We start from the raw sequence: 22,745 nt of genomic DNA, 5'->3' as shown, positions 1-22,745 counted from the left end.
GTTTTGTGTTTCACTGCGTGGATTACATTGTTGTCTTTAAACTCAAGGATTTGGGAAGGGCAGATTTTGAGTTCTTTCCTAAAGGCTGATACAGCACAGGAGGCAAGAGGCAGCTTTCTCAATTGCTGTAACAACTCATTTGCACTTTCCTGATCTTCCTTTGCTACTTATCTTTGCAAAAGATACCGGACGTAGTTAAGTATGGTCTCTGATTCTTGCCAAAATCAATGGATCTCTTCTGTTAGTGATTCCCGTGTGGTTTGAAAACTGTAACTGGGCACTGGCATAGCTTAAAACACAATAAAGTGTTACTGCTTTCTTCATTTTGATTTTGGAACGTTGCATTTCTGTCATTGGGGTCTGTTGCCCTGTCAAACGATAACGCCATTTACTGTGAGACGCGCGTCAGAACCACAGCTGCATAAAGGTAACTTCCACACTATGAAAGCAGATTTAAAGCCCAACTTCCTTATGTGTAATAGGACTCCATGGCCACTAGCACTGACTTCTGAAGCACGACAGGCAATACAAATGCCTTGCACAGCTGCTAGGAGGTATCCGTTATCGGATGACAACATATTGAGGGCAGAAAACAACTGCCATAAAATGTTTATATATCATCAGTTCCCATTATTTTTCTAGCTCCAATGCAACATACATCTTAGTTCTATCTCTGCTCGGTTTGCTTTTGGAACACTTGCGTAGGATAGAGGCCAATATTATACTAGAATTAGGGGATTTTTTTCCTATCTAAGCAAAACAAGTATGATTTTACATTTCAGTTGTGATGCATGTGAAGTGATTTATATATATATATATATATCATAACCACCCAATTGACTGCACTTTATTACAAGAATCTTGATGGAACTTTTCCTGAACAGCAATAGTTACAGCTTTTTTCTAAGTGGTCATCTAATGATTTAAGTAGTTAGTCGGTCCTGGATATGACCATCTCTCTGGGAATGTGTTATGGGAGCATTTTCCTAGCCAGTTTTAGTGTACAGTCATCCAGATGAGCTGAAAAAACCTGTGGTAGGAGTTCATGTGCACATAATCTGTTCTGGTGGGTCAGCAATGGCAAAGGAGGGCAAGTTCTAGTGACTTCAGTAAGTCTAGTAAAGGAATACTTATTACCTCCTTGGACTCATACGGTATCTATTCCTGTTGTTTTTACACCCATTTCCAGGATGCCAGAAGAATTTCTAAGCAAATTTATTAGCATTATTATGGCATTTGGATATCCAACTTTTGTCAGTCAATGGCATTTACAAATTCAGTGGCTCTCCTGTTCTGAAATCACATCGAATAAAGGAGACGCACTGTCAGAATAAATGATTATAGCTGTGACTTATTTGAAAAATAAAATATAGATGAGATGGAAGCCATCTGAACAAAACCAGTCTTTTCCAAAGAAGAAGTAGTAGGCTTTCAGATAATGAAAGTAGTGATAATAGATAGATCAAACAGAAGATAATGGATAGAATCAACAGGAGATGTCACAACTGTCTTGGAAATACTGCTGGAGGTTGGTTGAACTTCATGCATGAATTATTTGCTGGGATTATTTTCATCAACCTGTAGCAGTGTCCTTGCTGGGATAACAAGAGGCAGCAGGCTGTTGAAACAGAGGAGCAGGCACAGCACAGATGGCCCAAAGGCTGCTAGGGTATAGCTGAGCTGTAAAAAAACCAGAAGCAGCCCACCAAAAACCCCAGAGACACCAGCAACTTTATCAGCTTTTTGACTACTGGATGTGTCTGGAGGGCTGGTGGCAGAAAGCACTTCAGAAAGCCATGGTGCCAAGCTAAATGCAGATACCATTTCTTTAAACATGCTTTTCTTTTACCCACACACAACTCTAACCAACTAAATTGAATTGCAGACTGGGAAAGCAAAAAGGCAGAAAGAAGCTGGTGAAATTTCTGGTTCTTAACGTTTGTGGGGAAATCTGGTGTCCTGGGAGTATGTTGGTGGGCGTATTTATGTCTTGTTTCAGCAGCCAGAGCATGGCTGTACTCTCAGAAGTCACAGTTAATGCTCTGGGAGACAAATGCAAGGTATCACTTCCATGCCAGCTGTACTTTGTTGTTTGTCACTCTTTTCAGCACAAAGCCATTGCCCTTTTTTATTTTCTATCACTTTTGTAAGCTAAAAGAGAATGGGATTGTATGGAGGGAGAGTCACATGAGAAGATTATAAGGTAATTTTTCCATTTTTGTTATAAGACAGCATCTTAATCTCAGCAAGAAACCTCCATCTGCAGTTTTCCAGGAATCTTTTTCTTTAAAAAGATGTTTTCAGGATTGATTGGGATCAGGTGTGCAGTGCCATATGATTCAGGCGTTACTATGGTGACCACTCTTTTAGATAGGATGTCAGAGACTATAACTGTGCTTAAAAAATCCCATGCACAGTGTGATAACCTGCACGGAAATAAGCTGTGACCTCACTCAGACCTAGGTCCATCTGTGTGAGTTTGCTGACTTGTGACTGCAAGACACTGAAAATTGCATACTGGTGTTTGGGGGAGATTTCTTTCTCCTCTGCTTTTCTGTGTGATGAACAGGCAGGATTTTCTCTATGGTATAAAAGGAGTGACTAAATCCTTTTGACCACCATCCCTCCCCAGCCCCCTTTGAGTCTGTGGCTCTTTCTGTGTCTCAGACTAGCAGATTTGCCCAGTTGGTGCTCTGCTGTTGTCCATGTGGCTCTGCTTGTGTCCACCTTGTGCTAGGGCATGTGAAAAAAGGTGGTTTACTGCCATGCTGGCATCTGTGTGGCTGTACTGTGGACAGTGCCAAGCCCAAAATGCTTTCTCTGCCCTTGGCAAATTTCTGACCAATGATTAAAATCAAATTGCCCTTCAAAATGCCGCTTGCTCCTCACCCTTTGTTTTTCTTGGGTCCTAACACTGCAACCACACATTTGCCTTTTTTTTACAGTGCAGCTGGCAGTAATGTTATACCCGTTCATCAGCTTGTGTGGGGTTAGGGGCACAGGTTAATCGGCCCCTTTGTCCATACACTGCTTTTGTCTGTACAAAGGTAGTTTGACCTTTTGGCTACCACAGCCTGTAGATTCCTGTGTTTCTGCTTCAGGCCAAGTAAGTTGCAGTTGACTTGAAAAGTAATAAGCCCACAAAGCTTCTTAGCTTGCATTGTGCACCAGTAAGATGGAAAGAAAAGAGAAAAGTTGGTAAGAAGTGAGGAAGCTATAACATGAGTTCAAGGTCAAGAGACAAGTGCTGAAGGACCAGTAGAGTTAGAGGGTAATGTGCCTTCCTGTTCCTCTGTCCCAGCTACTGCTTCTCAGCAGCAGCAAGGAGCTCCAGGCTCACCCCCTATGGTTGCATTAGGGAAGATGGTAGGAGCAGCAGAGGGGATCCTGGTTTTGATGACTTGCTCTCTTTTTGCTTTGTTGTTCTCCTCAGAGGGCCTAGACTCAAGGCCATGGCACCACAGCATACCTACAGGAATGTGCCTCAGTGTATCAGGCTGTTACAGGAGATCGGATGCCAGGGAGAGGTCTACTGTCAGAAAAGAAAATTTCCCTGATGAAAGAAAGCTTTCTGGTGAAGTCTTGCACATTCCTTCTATTTTAATAGCACTTGATCCTTTAAGTTGGTAAATAATTTCAGCTCTCCCCAATATCTGTAGAAGTCAACAATACTCAGTACTCTTTGGAGTTAAGACTAGAAAGTAGAATATTTCGACCTGTTGTGTCCTGGTGGTCTCTCTTAAGTCTGCAACTGCTATTTTGAAAGATTAAATTAGGAGATGAGATAAAACAAGCAGTTATGGCCCCAGTTGTATAGAGTGCTTAAATATGTGGTTTTAAGCATGCGACTACAAAAATTACACTTGATTTGAGTGCTCCTATGTACTGGCGCTATGCAGTACAATAGTGTATAGTGCTACAACTTGGAGTTAAAGTGGCATTTGCTTGTCTATTGCACTTCAGTTTATTGATTTGACATTGTCCCCTATTGTATTTGAGTTGTCTTTTGCTAGGTAATAAGTGCACTCTAGTACAAGAAATAAATGGAACATAGTCAAATAGCTAAAGGTAAGTGTAGTTAGCAGTCCTTTAAGTCAACTTTGTCATGTCCCCACTGCATTAAGTGTGTGACCTTCAGCTGTGCTGGGAGTCTTTTTAGAAGCCAGAGTTACTCCAGGGGTCAAATTCTTAAACTGAGTTTTCTCATTGACTTTTAATGATATTCATTAATGAATGTGAGATCAGTGAACTGTAAGGAACATTTCCAAAGATGGAAACAACTAAAACGGACCCTGATACAGGCATCAAGCAGTTTGAAAAATTAAATAACAAAAGCAGATAAAGAACAAAAGAAGTCAGACTTTGTGTGGCATTGAGCACAAACACTGATGTGGAGACTGAAATCTAAGGGTATGGTAAACAAGAGCATCTGTCCTTTCAAAGACCATGTTTGTTAATAAATAACAAGCATGTTAATTGGCTGCCTTGCATCTGACTGTATAAATAATACTGGAAAATGCCAGCCAAAGGTACTACAGACAGGAGGGTGAAACACTGAATTGCTTGGCATAGAAGTGAGAGCTTCCACAGCTGGTTCCTTATTTGAGAAAACTGTGACGTGGGAAGTGACTTAACTTCCTGCTTATTGCCTGATTCTTTGTGTTTTTACTTCTCTTTCCCTGATTTCTTGCTTCTTTGTGGGGAAGGATTTTCCCTTCTGATTTTGCTGTGTTCCTCTAAGCAACAGAAACACACAACAGAAAACCATCTGGAAACCAGACTCAGTGCCAGCCCTATTCAGAATAAAAAAGCTGACTTTTGATGCCTGATTTGGATTACCACATGGTCTGCTCTACATGTCTCACAGCTGAACTGGAAATCTGTCACCATGCCCAGTTTACAAAAGATGGAGGCTCTTAGAATACCAAGTCCTGCTGGAGCAGTTGATAGTTCCCAAGCTTTTGCACCCCTGTCAGAGTGAGCTGCTCAGCCTGAAAACTCTTGGTAACTGTGGCCTGTGTATCCCGCTTTCTGCATTGCCTGCAACAAGCTAAACATTACTCACTAAGGCAGGCGTAATGACATACTGGGCTGCTCTCATCAGACCAGTAGGGAAGTCTGTTCAGTTTTGCTCCTGTCCTACCAAAAGGATGTTGATAAAGTGGAACAGGAGACCATCAAGATGGTCAGGGAAAGAACTTTTGCCCTGTGAGGAGAGGCTGAGGGACTGGGGGTTTGTTTAGCTTGGAAAAGACTTTGGGGGGACCTAAGACCAGCCTTCCTATACCTGTAAGGTGTTACTGAGAAGATGGAGCCAGGCTCTTTACAGAGTCGCACAGCAGGAGGACAAGAGACTGTGGTCATGAATTAGAACAGGGTGGATTCGGGCTTGAGGTAAGGAAAAGCCTTTTCTTCATGAGGACAGTCAAGCCCTGGCACAGGTTGCCCTGAGAGGTTGTGAGTCTCCATCCTTTGAGATACTCAAAAGCTGACTGAACAAATCCCCGAGTAGTGTGGTGAGAATGATTGACACTGCTTTAAGCAGGAGGTTGGAGTAGATGATGTCCTGAGGTCACTTCCAACCTGAAATACTCTATGATTTTGTATCACTGTGTTTTCAGCCTTGCTTTATCCTCTACTTGTCGCTTTGGCGCAGACACCTCCAGGTATAGCCTGTCCCACTCCTAGAGGTCTACAGGTAATGCAGGATATCTCTGCTGTTTTCCACCAAGTGAGCCCTGTGTGCTGATTTTGAGATGTTGACAAACTCCTATTTTGACAAAACTCTACATTGTCTTCATGAGAGAGTTGCTTAGCCAGGACTTGTAGGCAACTGTCCCAGCAGGAAAATTTTTGCTTTCCTTTCATGCTGTCATCTATTTTATTTAGAATGATGTTCTGTTGTCTTTAGCATTGCTGCTCATCTGGAAGCTAGTATTTAACTTCTCAAAGTGATGGCTGGCAAGAAGCCATAGCAATAATTAGTAGGAAGGCAGAACTACATTCCAACAAACACTTAGCTGAGGTAGTTGAGTATAATAAAAATGAAGTTATTTCTGCTTCAGCAAATGAAGAAATAATACTGTCTAATGTTCTAGCCCCAAATAAGTTCAAAGAACTTGTACCCAGGGTCCAAAACAAAGCGGAGCAATTTCTGGGAGCGGGAGCAGGAAATGAACCAAAGACAGTGGATTTAATTTAGGCAAAAAGACAGATGGGGGGAAAAAAATTAAGCCGCATACAGCAAAACAGTAGCCATTGGCAAGAGACGGAGTGACTTCCTGCATCAGGGAAGTATAAAATGTGTCTGATGACCAGTCATCACCTTGACTGATTCTGTACCAGAGTTAACTTGTTTTCACTGTAAAAGGGGTGATTGCGCCTTTTCTTGTAGACATTTTAGAATATTCCTAAATTTATTTGCATTTGATATTCTGAAGCAAACATCAGCAGATCGTGGCCTCTGAGAAGCCACCAGAGTCTGCTTCCCCCCAGACCTTTCTTCATGTCTCATGCACCCCTGTTATGAACATACTGTTCATAAAGTATTCAGGAAAGTCAAGCAGGATTCCTTGCTTTGATTTAATTAGGTTTTTTAGTTGTCTCAGAAGCAGTGACTGTAATTCATTTTCACCTATGCAGAACTCTTTTTTTTTTAGAAGACTAAACAGAATAAAGTTGAACTACTTTGTACTCTTCCTAATTATGCTGTTTGTTCCCTTCCCCTCCTCAGCTGACAGAAAAACACAGCTTGTGGGGTTTTTTTCTTGAGCAGCAGAGTCATGCAGAATGGGCAGATGCAAAGACATCTTCTGAAATGTGCCCATGAATAGTGTGAAATAATGACTTAATAATAAATGTGAAATAAAGTTACAGGAATTATGGAATTTATTTTCTTTCCTAAAATTAAAGGGACTTAAAGGTCAGATTTCTAATATGGATTGGTGACATATAAAGTTTCTAAAATTGTAATAAAGTATATAACAAGGACACTTCCTTTTGGGCCACTGTGGAATGTTTGGTATTGCATCTTTTCCCCAAAATTGTTACTTTTGGAGCTGAAATTTGTTAGATTGGCTGACAATAAGCAGAGCAAAGGGTCTCTCCCAGAAAACACAGGGGCTTAGGTTGACAGAGAGGTAGGATCATCAGTTTGTCTATCAAAAGTAATTTCATTTCATCCAGTTATGCTACCTGACAACTGGTCATCACTGTTTGCAGTTGCTAAGAGTTCACCAACTTCAAATTTAGGGATTAACTTGGGATGTGCCTGAGAACTTCTCCCCAAAAAAGCAATGCAAACAAGCCTTTGCAGAACTTGAGTAAATAGGCTTTCTATTTGGTGAGGGGACCAAAACCAAGGGCCTTTTCCTGATGTATGATGAAGTACATGTTGTCATCAGTTCAGACGTCACTGTGTGATGATCCAGCTCTTGAACTCAGTGCGGCTTGTCAGCATTCAGGGATTGAGGTGGTAGTAGGAGACACACAGGTGATGTAGAAGTGATAAACACAGAAACTGATGCTCAGTTTCCAAAATAATTGCATAATTATCTTCTATTTATTTTGGACATGCTGGTGTCCATTTTTCTCGAGTACTGTATGTCTAACAGCTTACGTGGACCTTCTTTACATTTTTCAGGGCTGTAACTCCAGTATTCCTGACAAACTAATGTATACCATGCCTTTAAACTTCACCAAAGGCTGGCATGAGGCATATTTTTTTTCCTGAGTGTGATTGTGTTAAAACTGCCTAAAAACTCTCCAGAGTAAATAATGACTTTTTGAGTTCGGTACATGCAAATAATACATGTAATTGAAAACTAACTCTTCAACTTTCTTTTAATCCCATTCCTTTCTTTGTAGGTCTGGTAACTCCTCAATGGCAGGGACGAATTCTAGTAACCATTCACCTAGGGGAGTAAAGAAAGTAAAAGTATTAGTTGTGGTGAGTCAGCATAGCATGTAGTAACAGAGGCAGTTAAAACTGCCCTATTATCAGATTAGCAGGTCTGTGTTGTGATTGACTTCATTTACCTTCAGTTACAAAAAATATGTAAATGTCCTAAGATGTTATGCGACTGTTGTCTCCAAGAGAACAGCGTTTTGTTGGGGTCCTCCTTAGTGCTGTCTTTATCGGGATTTTGCTAATGTAATATTGGCAATGCAAGGAAAATATTATTTCGGAGAAATACTCAGCAGTTCCTTGCAGCATGGTCAATGTTTTTAGTATCAAGTCTTACTTAAACATACAGTGTTTTCCTTTACTTTTGTTTCAGTTTTACGCATGTTTGGTATAACCCCTTTCTAACAGCTCAGTGCTGCGGACACTTTTTATCCGGTCAGTTGGGAGCTAATTAGAGAAGACGAGTAAGGATTTATGGTTTGTTAGGGACAAAATGAGCACAGTTTCTACAGTACTCAGCTGGAAAGGTGGAAGTTGTGCATATTGGGCTGACTCCAAGGCCTCTTTCTTCCTGTATAAGAACAGTCACTGCATAAATTACAGAAGCAGTGTTTAGGTTTCAAGCATTTTTTCTCTGTTTCAGGTGTTGGCTTGACTAGTGCCAGTCCTGACCCCAACTTCTGTGACATATTTTTTCTCCGCTCTCCAAGAAAGCATTGTATTAGAGGTTAAAGTGTAAAGACTAAGGCAAAACATACGTTGATGTCAAAAGAGCAGAATTTCAGCTACAAAACCTCTGCACAGTGGAAAGTGCTATTGCTCAACTTAATCTCTTCCCTAGAGATCAAAGCATTCACTTAAGAGACAGCAGCTCAAGGCAGTTTTTCTTCAAATCACTAGGTATTCTCCTCTAGGCATGTTTTCGAAAGGAGGAATGAACCCTGCCTAGTGATTTGAAGGAGTTGTTGCAGAGGGTAGGCTGAAGTGAGCTGTGAGTAGTTGTGGGTGCTTGCTGGCGACCCAGAGCAAGGCATGTGATGGGTAGGATCCCTAGGGATGCCCTTCTCCCAGGTATTACCTGTTGGTTAGTTCCAGGTGGCTCTCCTTTCATTAAATTTGTAGGGTGAAGCAATTTTCTGAAGCATCCAACTTGGCAGAGGAAACTTTGGAATCTAGTTCTTTGGTTTGGCTTTTTTCTACTTCACAGGTCTGGTACCTCAAGCAAAGGTGTCATGGAGCCTGTCATACATGCACATGCTCTTGGCCAGAGAGTGAAGAAAAATCCACTCCCTGATGCTATGAAGAATTGCAGTTTGTGGAACAAGAAAAGAGGCAAATGAGGTCCAGGGACAGTAGTGGTCCCTCATCATCACCACAAAAGCTTGACTTCACATATGGCTGCTTGCAGTAGGCTTAACTCCACCTTTATTCACTTTATAGAAAAGTGGGGTTTTATCAGCTGTAGTATGACCCTGAACAGTTCCATATCCAGTGAAATTTCGAGATGTTTCTTTTCATTCCTAGTTGTCTCACCTTAATGGCTATGGCAAGAGCATTCAGCAAGAAAATAATTCGGATGATACGTGTCCTCAGACATCAGTGTAGGAGATATGGAGGTATCCATGCCTAATAATACAAAATAAAGGCAACTTAAATAACCTGAAATGCCTTTATATGCATCTTATAAACCCAAGAGCATTCTGGCCTTCAACCCAGTAATATATCTCATGGTCTAATTTTCATTTCTTTAAACACTTCGTACAAGATAATTTGGTTGGTCTATAAAAGGTCTTAATTGAGCTTCTCGAATTCACTAAACTCATGTTGAGAAGTTAAAAAAATAATAAATAGAACTTCTTACTATAGGAAAAGTCAGCAAGTAAAGGTCTCAGCAATATTATTTGGAAAATAAATTTCTTGAACTGAGAAATACAAAAGCGGTTCCTTAATAAATGATGACATGCCAGAATAGACTTTCCACAACCCAAACATTATGTTGTTTGGGAGATCCTGAATGCTGCCAGTGCTGCAAAACCAACAAAGTTTATCTGAGTTTACAGCAAATAGTCTGTCCTTACATATGTAATGGGCAAACTGTCATTAAAGCATCCTGTTGCATATTAGGAAGCTCTTAGATCATTAGTTTATCTGGCACAAAGCCACTTGCCAAAATTCTAAGTGTGAATGTGTGGTTGCTGAGTCACAGTTTTGGAAGCTGCAGTAGCAGTTCAGAAGAATCTGTCCTTTAGCTGGTAGAAACCCTGGAGAGCTGCGAAGATGTATAATATATATGCTTTTGAACTTTAAAATAGAAAAGAGAGAACCCATCAACAGACCTTCTGTATGTGCATGTTGTTTTCTTCCTCTCCTCATCACTTAGGTAACTATAAACCAGCTAAAATCAACACATAAAATGTCAGGTTTGAAAGGGCATGTATGCAAAGAAAGCATTTTGGGCTAAGGATGTGGTTCAGAGCACTGACTGTACCAACAGTTTGTCCAGTAATACCAGCTGAACTAAAAAGCATGCAGTTTGGTCTTCAGGTGAGCGATAGATTTTGAACAAGAGAGCATTTTAACTTGAGATAAGAGTCACAATTTTGTGCTTCCCTGCTGATACCAGGCTTGATTTATTGAAAGGAGGTGGAATAGAGGAAAGAAAATAGGCTGGAAAGGGGGCTAATGGGGCTTTAGCCATTGCATTACCCCAGCTGGAGTGTGTGTGTGTGCATCAGCGTGGTGACAACCACATACTTCCTTTCCACTGCCGCAGCACAGGTAGGTGTGACCCTGGTAACATACTCTGTCTGCCTTTATTCACGCTAGTCTCTTCAGATCCTGGTTCTTAATTAGAAACCCATTCTTGCTTTGCCTTGCCAACTATACTTGTAAAATAAATGAAGCATATCTCATAACCAGTGGGCAAGGACAGTTATGTTATTGAAGTTTCTTCTGGATAGTGTTAATTAAGCAAACCCAATAAAATAGACATAATCAACAAGCACAAGAAGATGACTAATTTTACAGAGTGCTAAAAGCTTCAGGGGAAATTGCAGTTCCCTCTGTTGTATCAGCTACTGTTGCAGAAATGTTGAGGTGGAGGTTGAGAAGTGGTACAATTTATTTTGCAGTATTTTGAAATCCAGTAATCTCTCCATGACAAACCCCTATCTGCTTCAAAATGCTGATCTTTCTTTGTATTATTATTCTAATGTCTTTTTGGAGTAGCGTTTTTATAACTAGCACCTGTGGAACAGGCAGGGATTCTCTGAGCCCTTCACAAAGCTTGTACTGGGTTTCATGAAGTATTATCACTTAATATGAAAGTGTAGAGGGAAGAAGAGAGAGAATATGGGGAAGAAAAGATTGTACTCAGCAAGTGCTGAACTGTTGAATAGATAAGTGTAGACTTTAGTGTGGTTTCACACTGTACCCAAACAAATAGTAAGTGATTTGAAGGCTAACAGTGTAACCATTTAAACAAATTGTTTCCTTTTTTCTCTTCTTTTTATGTCTAGGTTAAACATTTGAAATAGAAATGATACCATACCAAAAAAAAGAATATGTATCTAGGCAAATTAATTTCTGTTTCTGCTACCAGACTTTATGATCCCACTGTCATCCACTGAAATATCGCACTTTAACTTCAGTAACTAAGTAGTTGGCTAACGTGAACAGTTTGTGCTAAGACCCCTATTTTTACTGCCCCGGTGTACATCCAGAGGAATGTAACTCCTGTCAGATTGCTCTAGATTTACAGCAGTTGAGTTTTAATCAGCTTGGGTCCTCTGTACTCGAAGAAACCTTTCCAGTGGTACATAAAACCCCACCTTCCCCCCAGTCCCCCACCTGTGAGTGACTGACCCTTGACAAATGTCAGGTGGAAGCTATCTTGACTTTGTACAAAATGTTGAGTCATTTCCTCAACTGAGAAGTTAATTTTTCTTCAGTGTGCCTTTCCTTTTTTTCCTCCTGCTGACGTACGCTGCACACGAGAAGCTTTTTTTACTTGTATAGCTTCATTTCAGCCTTTCCGATTTTTAAAAGCAGGAAGGCTTTTCCAGTGGTGATTTGCTTCTCTGGTAGCTGTGTGACAGCAGGTTATTTTTGAGGAGACAGTAGAAGCCAGAGCTGCTGGCACCTTCCTGGATGTTCCTCTGTAAGATTGTCTACAGCTCAAGTGGTGACTTCCTTCTGTAGCTCGCGCTCAGCCCTGCTTCAAGAAAGACCGTGCTGTGGGGCTGAAGGCATGCCTGAACCGTGAACTTCAAGGTACTTAGCATTTTGGGGGGCAGACTTGGGCAGATTGCCAAGAAAACATGCTAGATGACCCTCTTCCCTGCAGACTGGTTGGTTCCCCGTGCAAATCAGCTGATAGCTAATACAAAATTAAGCAGAATAGTTATTTCCAGGGAGCTTTCTTGTGTGCTGTGAAACTCCGTCTGTAGATGCTGAAATATTAACTGTTGTAGACATGCTGAAAATGCGGTGGGAAAGTATTATTTATCTTGTAATAGTGTGAAAGCAGCTTTTGTGCCATAGTTACGTGTTGTTGCTTTGGACAGCAGAATGCCCTTGAACAGACACAGCTTGCTTTCTTACTTGGTGTCCAGGCAGCCGTTGTCACCTTTGGGGTGAATGTAGCAGTACTGCTGGTGCAGAGAGATTCACCTTCCTTTATAGGAGGATGGAGAAGTCATTTTATGACATAGTTGTTAGGTACTTATTTTTGTACCAGTAATGCCCTGAATGCAAGGGCTGAGGTCCAAAAGTATACCTGTAAGGCGTGTCCTCCTGTATGTGAATTTGTAGTCTCTTTGTTTATTTTATATGTGTTCAAGTTTTGTTTCCCTCTGGGCAACGGTTCAGCTTTCCCTTAGTGTTTTGCTGTAGCCAGCTGAAAGCCAGACATTGAGATCATGTTCTAGTTGTTTCTGGGTGTCTCTGGTATTCATCGGCCCTTTTTTGCTGTTCTGTAAGTAGCTTTTTTCTTATGCTCTTATTCGATCTATTCTAACATTTGTGTTCTCTACCTTTTTTAGGCTGTTTTTAAAATATCTTAACAGGGTTTATAAGCATCTACCATTCCTAATGACCTTTAGTTAAATAGCTGTGCTTGTTTCCATACTGCCTTGACCAGACTAAGCAAACAGAGAAGTTCCCATTTTTTTTAAATGTTTGTAGCCTTGCCAATGTTCTCCCGCTTGCTGGGCTTTACACATTGTAGAAACCGTCTATTCTAGGCTTCCTTTGAAACACTAGAGTAAGCATCTTGTTAGGTATATTAAATGTGGATATAAAAAAACCAAAAGGACTCTAGATTAAAAAACAAAAGGACTCTAGATTAAGTGTTCAAATTTTGTTCTTTGACTGTGGCTGTCAGAGTTTTTGGGGGTTTCCTGCTGAGAAGTTCAGAAATGGGTTTGGTTTCTCTGTGGGTGCGTCTCTTCCTTCTTCAGAGGGGAAGAGGGATTCATCAGGTGGCACTGTTCATGTGGCCCTTCAAACGCAGATTGTCAGGTCAGCCCTGTAGAGACGTCTGTATCACAGCCAAGTTTCTGGAGCTCTCTGTGACCAGGAGAAATCTGAGATGGAACACTGAATACAGCTCTGAACGGGGGACAAATACCTGCTTGTGCTTGGACCTGGCCTTCACACAGTCCTCACAAATTTGAGGGACTCTTCACAGTTTAGGGAGGAGTGCTGAAACTTCTAAGGCGGGAATAAATCTTGCTCTTTCTTCCCCCTCCCCCCCATCACAATGAATGAGCAGGGCTTTTGTGAAGGGACATCTGCAGAGGTTTATTTTCTGTCGGCTCTCTCCTAAACCTCTGTTTCATTGAACAAATCTGTAGTGGTTTGGTTGATGTTATAAGGAACAGAAATGTGACCCATAGTTTCAAAATGAGTATAGTATAGGTCTGTTCGGTAAAGGTCTTGTCTTTTCATCTGCAATCAAGAAAATTCACAATTATTTTGCTTTTTTTTTGAGGAAAACACAAGAGATAAATAAAGCAGTCCTTTCCATTGTTCATTTTAAAGTGAGCCATAAAAATGTAGCAGAGAAGACCAGAGAAAAATGTTTCCCATGGTACCTGTAGTCTTTTGTAGCAGTTCAAGAACAAGAGGTCATCTGCAGGAAAAGAAAAAAAAAAACAAAACCCCCTTGAAATCACACCATCTGCAGTTCTCAACCCAGATTCATGCAAGACTCTACGGAGGAGATGTGGGCTCTACTCATGTCCAGTCTTGAGTGGAGTTTAGAAAAAGAGAGAATCCACCATCTCTAAGGATATGCACTCATCAGGAAAGCACAGGAAGCATCCTTCTTATTTTTGACCTTTCAGAGATAATAGGTCTTAATGCAGAAGTAAATGCCAGTATATAAAACAAGGAGTAAATGTTTTTTTAATGCTGCAACATTAGCATAACCCCCCAAAGATCTGCACTTGTCGGTCAGTATAATTTCCAGGTTTTTGTTTTGAAAAGCTCAGCTCCATTCTTCTACAAACAAAACTCCCATGGAGTTTCCGTTAAGCAATGCAATTAGGTCTGTGTGTTGCTGGGAAAGATGCATCTTTGTCGCATGTGTTCTCCAAAATGATCTTGGTGTTGATTTCAGTCTGTGTAGAAACAGAAGTATCAGTTTGCAAAAAGATTCACTCAGTAGTAATGCCTATGTGTTTTTCTCCTTCTCTCCCTTTCTGTGCTTAATAAGACAAAACAGGGGAAAAAAATCCACTTCTGAGGAATTTGCATAGGAAAAAAGGAGAGAGATTAAGTTACACTGCTGGGTGTCAGGGTGTAATATAACACTGGCAAAGCTAAAAAAGGAAATGTTCAGAGCTCATAGACATTTTTAGAAGAGGTCATTAGCTTAGCTGATGGGAAGATTTTTTTCTGAGCATTCAGCAGTTCCTGAGCTCACACATGTTACACAGGTATATACACACTGGCCAAATGCCAAGGAGGCTGCAAAATCCTAAGAGGAACTTGCAAAGGTGGTATTTCCAATTAAACATAAAATCCAAAGGCTACCAAATGTCAGTGCTGAAAAGTAATCTTTAACCAACTGGAAATGGGTTCATTCGGGTGCCTCGTTCCTCGGCATCGGAGTGCCTTCCATGAGCAGATGAAATGGCAGATGTGATTAACTCCCCTTCTCTGGGTTGTGTTGTTCATTTTTCTGTCTTTCTGGGAGGAGGTTCACGTGTGGAGCTACCTTGGGGAAGAGCCTCTGCAGCGACAGTGTAGGTTCTTGCTGTGGGCAGGGTGGGAGAGGCTGGCACATTCTGCGTGGAGTGAGAGTGTCCTGAGGGGTGTGTGGGGAATTCGGTGCTGTAGAAGGACAGAGAAAGAGGAGGGAAGGTGTTTGCTGTCATGGGAGGGCAGGAGGAGGGGAGGCAGGGCTGGTGCTGCATCTTTCAGGGTAAGGGAGGGAGGAGTGGAGGTGGAGGATGCTCCATCTGCATGGCCTGTGTGGCTGCTAGGGTTTGACCATCTTGGTCTCAGAGCCAGATGAGGGCACAAAGGAACCACCCTCCTGTGATAAAGCCAAGCAAGGTCTGGGCTTTCCTGTCCTCCTGACATTTTAAGAAATGCCCTGTAGCACTGGGGCTGTACACAGGCTCCTTCTAGGGTGAGGACTCCCGCTGAGGTGTTTGTGTGCTTGTGGGGATGAAACCAGCAAGTGTGAACTTGAGAGGTAATGAAGAGCCTAACCATCAGAGCTCACAGACCCACAGAAACTCCAGCTGACTGTCCTCCCACCCTGTGCCAGCCCCTGACTACAGGCAACAACCCTTTGGCGGCAGTTGGTGGGCTTTCTCTTGCTTGGACTTAATAAAAAAGTTGGTTAAAATTGATGTGATTCAGGAACAGCGTGGTTCCAACAGACCCTTTTGCAGTGGAAGTGCAGATTCCTTTACGATGGAAAACAGTTTTCAGTATGAAAATCCTATCCAATTCTGCTCCAAAGGAAAGCAAAGCAAAAATGTTTGTTCAGACAGATCTTGCTTGTTGCTTTTGCTACACCTTGTGGAAGAATGGCTCTGGTCTGACATGGCAAAATTAAACCCATTTCTCAGTCCGAATATAGCAGTCTAAATGTTAGATCAAAAGTAATAGACAAGAAGAAAGAAAGCTGATTGTTAAACTTTTAAAACTAAAAGCTTCACTATGTCAACCCCCCAACTCATGTTGCTTGTATGACAAACAGGAGCAAGAGTTGATGGCTTTCTTATATTTTGATTTCTATCTTTCCACTTTTCCTTAAGCATCAATGGCCCATGTAGATTAAGAAAGCTAAATAACAGTTCTATGCCTGGTGGTATTCCAGCTAAAATAGCTGGAGAGTCCAGCCATACTTCATTCAAGTCATTTATAAAAGGCACATTGTAGCTTTCTACTGTTCATCTTTTAAATGATCCTGTACGTACTGGTTGTTTTCCCAGCCTCATTATCATTTGGCGTATGAATACACCGGGTTTGGTCCTTATTTGAAGCACTTTATCCAGGTGTTTCGATAGCCGGGCATGTTTACTGAAGGATCATTTACCAAAATGGAAAAGGCTCTCTTAAAGCCATCTGCCTTAATTAGAGATTATTTTAATGGAAATGATTTAAAATACATTCATTCAACTGTGTGGAAATTATCTGACTGGCAGTCCAATACATGCCTTGGAAATGACTGTTTGGTGTTCTTGAACAACAGACAGGGTATCGTATTTGGAAATAAGGATTTGCTTTTAGGCCTTACTTTTTTGAGAGACAATAGTTTTCCTCAATTGCTGAGCAACCTCAGGGAGACCATAAAATAATTTCCTTAGTATATTTTACAAGAATTTTGATCAAAAAATGTCTATTTTTCCAAACTAGTCTAAACCCATGAAGCTCTAAGATAGGAAGACTGTTTTAATGTCCTAGGCTAAAGGCATTGGAGGGTAATAAGATGATTCATACTTTCATAAAATAGAAGTATATTGAAAGACTAAAGAAGTTAAACTAAATGAATCCCAGGTGTAATTCTATTAACTTCTTTAGGCTTATAACTAGTATGAATTTCACTTCTTAGACCTATTCTCATAGGAAAAAGAGACACACTGAAATAGCATGACATTCAGGGAGGTTTATCAATCGCTGTGATCAATGGTATCCTTTCAACAGAGACACTGAGGAAACAAATGGAGTCAGCTAAAAATAGGAAGGCAGGAGCAAGTGTAGTACTGCAGATGAACCCTTCACCTGAAGTGTAAAATTGATCTAAAATAAGTTGGAAGGAAAAAGTTCTTAGTGTGTACCATGGCTAATCGTATAGGCTATCATTAGTCCTCAAGAGATTGTGGGTTTGGGGTTATTTTTTTCATTTATTTGAAATTCTGTTTCACCAGTGCTATTCAATTGAGCAGGGTAGAGCTTATTCCCAGAAAATTCAAGGACAAGATGTTCTGAAATATTTCTGCCCCAATGTTCCCTATTCTGTGGAAATTTTGATAAATATTCCCCCCAGTCTCAAAATTTCCTGGCGGCGAAGTAAATCTGAGGCTTGTCTTGTTCAGATTGGTTGTGCCTGTGCGTGTGTAAATACCCTGTGCTCTCTGATCGCTAAGGTGCAGTCAGAGACTTTCTGGTGCAGAGAAATAACCAAGAGATTGTATGGGCAGGTGTCTGATCCACTGGAGACAGCTTTTATCTCCAGATCTGAGTGGGACAAATCCCATCCAGTGAGCTGCTCCTGAACGTCAAAGAGCACATTCCTCATGCTGTCTCCTGTCTCTGTTACCAGATTTCAATGGAAGCAACAGAAGCTTTGCAATTAGATAAAGCGCGGTGCATGCATAACTGCAGGATCAAAATGCAAACCTATACTATAGGATATGTTTGAGTGAATTGTAATTGATTTAATTTATTTTTTTATTTGTAAGTTAAACTCTATTGTAAATATAATTGGAAAGTCTTGTGAATCAAGGTAATTATTTAACTTAAATTATAGGTCTAAAGGAAGACACATTTCTCAAATCTCAGTTTTCTTGGTGAGTCACCATGGGATGGGGCAGATTTTTCTATCTGTATTTTCATTAAATTCAGTAAACAGGACTACTACCAAGATTGAACAGTTATGCTCTAGAGGATGTGACCTGAGTGGAATTGTATTAGAGTAAGCATGAAGTATGTTGGAGAATGAAATGAAAATTAAAATGAAAAATTACAGCATTTCTTCAATATTAAATATATATCTGAAGCAAAAATATAGGCTAAAGCATAAGTAAAATATAAATGGAACATACAGAAATGGGAACTGAGGGTCCAGATTTGTATCGGAATTCACATGCCAAATGGCTGTTTTCTGCCTGGGCTCAAAGTCCTATTACTGTGAAAAGCACAGTGATCTCTGTTGGTTCATCTTCTCCTGAGGGCAAACTGAAATAAAATTATTTCATAGAACTTTTAAGCACCTGTGGTGGCCCAAGAACATGGTCAAGACAAAGTTTTTAAGGAGAAAAAATACCTTTTATTAATTAGAAAAATGTAATTGGAAGAACGTTTGGGTATACCAGCTTTTCCTCAAGCTGAGATGGCTTTATAGAACTATACTACAATAGTTCACTTATATTTGCAAATCCAAACACCTTTTACTACCCTTGAACTGAGTTATAAAATAATATTTTATTAACTAACTAAAAATTTATTGAGTTGAGCAAACACAATATTCTTTCCAACATCCTATCCAGTGAAGAATGCCAAATGAAGTATTTTGGACTGGGTTTCCAGAAGCATTCATGGATGAGCCAGAAGAATAGTTCAGGAAATCTAGATAATTTGTGGAGTAGAATCATCTAAAGCAAAAGATAGAATAAATAAATATTGGGGAAAACTGTTATGCAGAGCTTCATGATGAAAGCAAAGAAAGCTGAGACCCTGTTATGCAGAGCTTCATGATGAAAGCAAAGAAAGCTGAGACCCCAAGAACCATGTTTGAGTGAAGTGTTGGGGTGATGTCTACAAAACGTCTTGGCAGCTCTCAGACTGGTATTTGCTGTTTGTGGATAGGGTGGAAGAGATGCTCAGATCAACAATAAACACTAGTGAAATAGCTTGTTACCACCTGCTTTATCTTTCAGGCTGGTGCTTAAGGAAACTAGTTGAATAATAAAAACTTGGAGCATTAGGTTTAAAATTCACTCTTGACAAAGGCAGGCAGGCTTTGTTGCTGTCCTAAAGAAAATAAAATTAGCTTTTAGTGGTACTTAGTACTTTGAGTGCTCAGTAAAGAGTTGAGGGTTAAGCTAACTTTGCTTTAAATGCTATATCCAGATCTCTGTGAGTAAGTAGCAATTAATTACTGTTTCACCTAAGGTTTTTTGTGGTTTGGTTTGTGTTGGTTTTTGTTGGTGGTCGGTTTTTTCTTTTATTATTAGAACAGACTGCTATGAGTAATATTTGGTCTGGAAATAGTGACTTCTCCTTGTGTGTGCTTGGCACCATGAAACCAGAATGCAGAAATGAAAAACTGAAATAGGAAAGTTTTACTTCAACTTAAGGAGAGTGGTGCTTTGATTTGGTTACACTTTAGCTTTTCCAAAATGTTTATCAGACATGAACCATACCATTACAAGACGGAGTATCCTCTCTTCTCTTCAGGCCAAGAAGCACTAAGGGGAGTGACTGCAAAACTGGCTAAACACAAGTATTTCCACATCAGTAAAGTGCAGCTGAAGCTGATCAGGGAAGAAGTCCACGCATAGGGCAGGATGCTTCCCAGGTCTGATCCAGGACATAAAAAATACAGCTCATAGTTTTAAAGGAGGAAGAGTCATAGAAATGCAGAATATATATAATTATGGAATGTTATCTGGCCATGAAAAAGACAATAAAATCAAAAGTCAGCTTTCATTTACATAACTAAAACAATAACGTGCTTCTGAGAGCTTTTCCTGGCTTTTTATGGAAATAGTTCCATGTTTTGAAGGCTTAGGGATTTAGCAAGGTGCCTGCTGCTGTTGACGTGCAATTGCTGGTCACTGCCAGACTGTTGCCACCCAATGGCTAGATGGAGAGCAGCTCTGGCTTATGTCTTCTGAGTTTCATAATGGCAAGATAACCTTTTCACCAATCCCACTTCTGCCTCCAGGGGACCCTTTGGAGGTCTGAATCTGAAATAAACAGGGACTGTTCCCCCTGGAAGATTGCTGCTGGCAGGGTGAAAAAGAGGCACGTCTGTGCAGAAGCTCGTCTTGCAGCTGCTTGTTCTTTTGAGGGTTCCAAACCAATCAGTCTGTAAGAGTCATCACAAATACTACGTACTCAGTTAACAAGGTGTTGCAGCATGTGTCATATTAACAAAATAGTTTATCCCCCTCCAAAAAAAAAAATTAATCCTTGGTGTAGTAAACTGTCCTTGTAGTTCTCTTGCAGGCTCTTCAGGTTTCCTACATGTGGGCATATTGGGGTAACTGCACACATATACTTTTAAGCCAAAAAAAAAAATCCTGTTGTACTGCTACCTAGCTAGTTTGCTACTAATCTATGGGTTCTGTGTCATGCCCATCTCTGTGCTCTTCCTCCAGCAGAGCTGGTCTCCTGAAACATTCCCCAGACTTTACCAAGCCTCTCTTCCTCCCCACCTCCATCCCGCTTGCCCTCCAAAGACACTCCCTATTACTGATTTCATTTATCTTCCTCAGTAAGCTTCCAAAGCTCTCCTTTCTTCCTGTGTCCCTTTAGCTTGCCATGTAATTTATCTCGCATGAACCGTCATTTAATCTCTCCTTCTCTTTACATACAAGCGCAGTTACAGACTCCCCATGCCTTTCACTTCTCCATCATTTCGCAATAGGAAATGAAAACTGTGAAGCTGAATGGCCAAAATATAAGAGGAAGAATTAAGTTGGTGGGTTTGATACCTTTGAGCTTCATTTCTTGTTCCACAGTAGGGGATGCATTTGATTTGTTTCCAGCATAGCTGACGCGTTAAGAGTTCTTCCCTGTTGAACTGTGTTTCCTGTGAAGTCAGCTAAAGCATAAGTCTGTTACTGCTTTTGGTCACTCAAGAGACATTTGGAAAGTGACTTGCTCACTTGCATGGTATTGACTTCCTTCAGCTAATGTCACTTCATTTATTACTTGCTGCAGACAACTTCTGATTAATTTGTCAGTATCATGACCCCTTGTCCTCTCTTCCTTATTTTCTTTCACAAGGGAAAAATAGTACCATTGCTTAGAACTGCTGTTAGCTTTGTGATGTGTTCTTCTGTGCATCAGAGCTCTATGTGTACTCAGGGTCAAACGCAGTAAAGCTGTTCTACCCTGTACAGGTTTGTAGAGGGTGGACCTCACCACGGCATCTGTGCATTCTCCAGAAGTGTAAAAGCAGCATGACTAATAAGTTTTTTTCTCTTGTCCTTTCCATGAGTATAAAATTTGCTTTATGGAAGTGATCAGAAAATTCAGCTGCAATTTTCAAAGTACCAGTCTAAAGAAGAAAAAAGTCCATCCCGTTTCATTTTTCTAGAAAGCGGTTTCATGCCATACATACCTTGTACTGCTGATGTGGCATACTGGTTTACAACAGTCCTTTCAGCTGGAGTATCTATGCAAGTGCACATATACACTTTTTAGATATTGTATACAGGAGACAGCAAAAGTTAAGATATACATGGCATTTGAAGCTGAAGCTTGGCGAGGTTTGTGATAGTCCTTAATACTTACTAAAATTAATTCCCCATCTTCAACCATTCCTCAAGAAAGCATAGCCAAGATTTATCTAGAAATTGGACCCACCAAAGGGCAAAATTCGTCAGCTCCTGTCTCTATACTACAGCTTTGGTCAAGGTTTTCAGATTCTGTGCCCCAAACTGATCGAGTGTGTGAACATGATCAAGATCTTGGACCTTCATTCAGTGCTTCTGAGAGCACTGAGGCAGGAAATGGAGGAATGGTGTAACCTTGGTATCCCAGACTGACCAGTTTGGGACTAGGAAAATCATGTATGGAAGCCATTTTTGCACATTATCAGTATGGGTGTTGCCACTGGTGCAAGAGTGTAGAGCAGGTCACGTATCTAGAGCAGAAGAAACACAGAAGACATATATGTTAAATGTCTGTCCAGCTGTGTACACTGCAAAGAACCGAAAGTGAAAACCTGTTATACAATATACCAAACTTTCAAATATAATCCAAATAATATCATGTGTTATATGGGCTGTAACATTCGGACTGAGACAGAAGGTGTAGGACTCAGATATGCTTCTGCACTGTAGATTTACTGAGATGGGATAAAATTTAGTTTCCCTGTATGGGAAAACAACTCATGAATTTTTCAGAGGACATGCACTAGAGAGGCCATCTCTGTTGGTACAGGAAACGCACATCATCTTTCTAACATGAAATAATAAAAGGAACTCTTGTTTCAACTTCCTGATGTATTGAAAAATCTGAAAGCTAACAAATTTACTTTTTTTCCTGAGTGATTCACTTCTAACTTTCATATAGTTAGCTATATTGCTTCTGTGTATTAAGAAATGTGTGGTCTCCTGTCCTAAGCCCCGAACAACCCAGACTCCTTGTTTGATATAGATATGGTAAAGACTGCTTCCTTATCTTTCTGTGTGCTTCCCAGCACTAGGTTTACAGGTCTGTTACAAATGTTATTGATGTGAAAACATACGTAACAGAAATTTTTCTCACAAAAATCGTTATGCGAGTGCCCAGGTTACTGTTGGTCATCATCATAATCTCTGGACTGTCTTCCTTGAAAGCATGAATGTTCCTAGCTTTTTTTTCTGTGGTCCAGTAATGCCTTAGGATAAAGTGTAAGGATGACATGGGCAGATATAATGAG

At 40.6% G+C, this 22,745-nt stretch overlaps 1 protein-coding gene across 12 annotated transcripts in view; it reads left to right on the top strand.

Annotated features, from left to right (window-relative positions):
* Positions 1-22,745, top strand: part of PKIB (cAMP-dependent protein kinase inhibitor beta) — a 56,054-nt gene that overhangs the window by 22,330 nt on the left and 10,979 nt on the right. The window contains exon 1 of one of the 12 annotated variants that reach the window (XM_056343175.1): positions 11,886-12,178. The exons of 8 other annotated variants lie outside the window; for them this stretch is intronic. The gene's annotated coding sequence lies outside the window, so the exon portion shown is untranslated. Of the gene's footprint in view, positions 1-11,885; positions 12,179-12,757; positions 12,882-13,475; positions 13,624-22,745 lie in introns of those variants that run through there. 3 more of the 12 variants (XM_056343171.1, XM_056343173.1, XM_056343182.1) reach the window with 3 other exon arrangements.

This window comes from Falco biarmicus, chromosome 6, assembly GCF_023638135.1.
Source record: "Falco biarmicus isolate bFalBia1 chromosome 6, bFalBia1.pri, whole genome shotgun sequence".
NCBI lineage: Eukaryota > Metazoa > Chordata > Aves > Falconiformes > Falconidae > Falco > Falco biarmicus.
The sequence above is the reverse complement of the archived record's forward strand: the minus strand, read 5'-3'. Positions and strand labels throughout refer to the sequence as shown.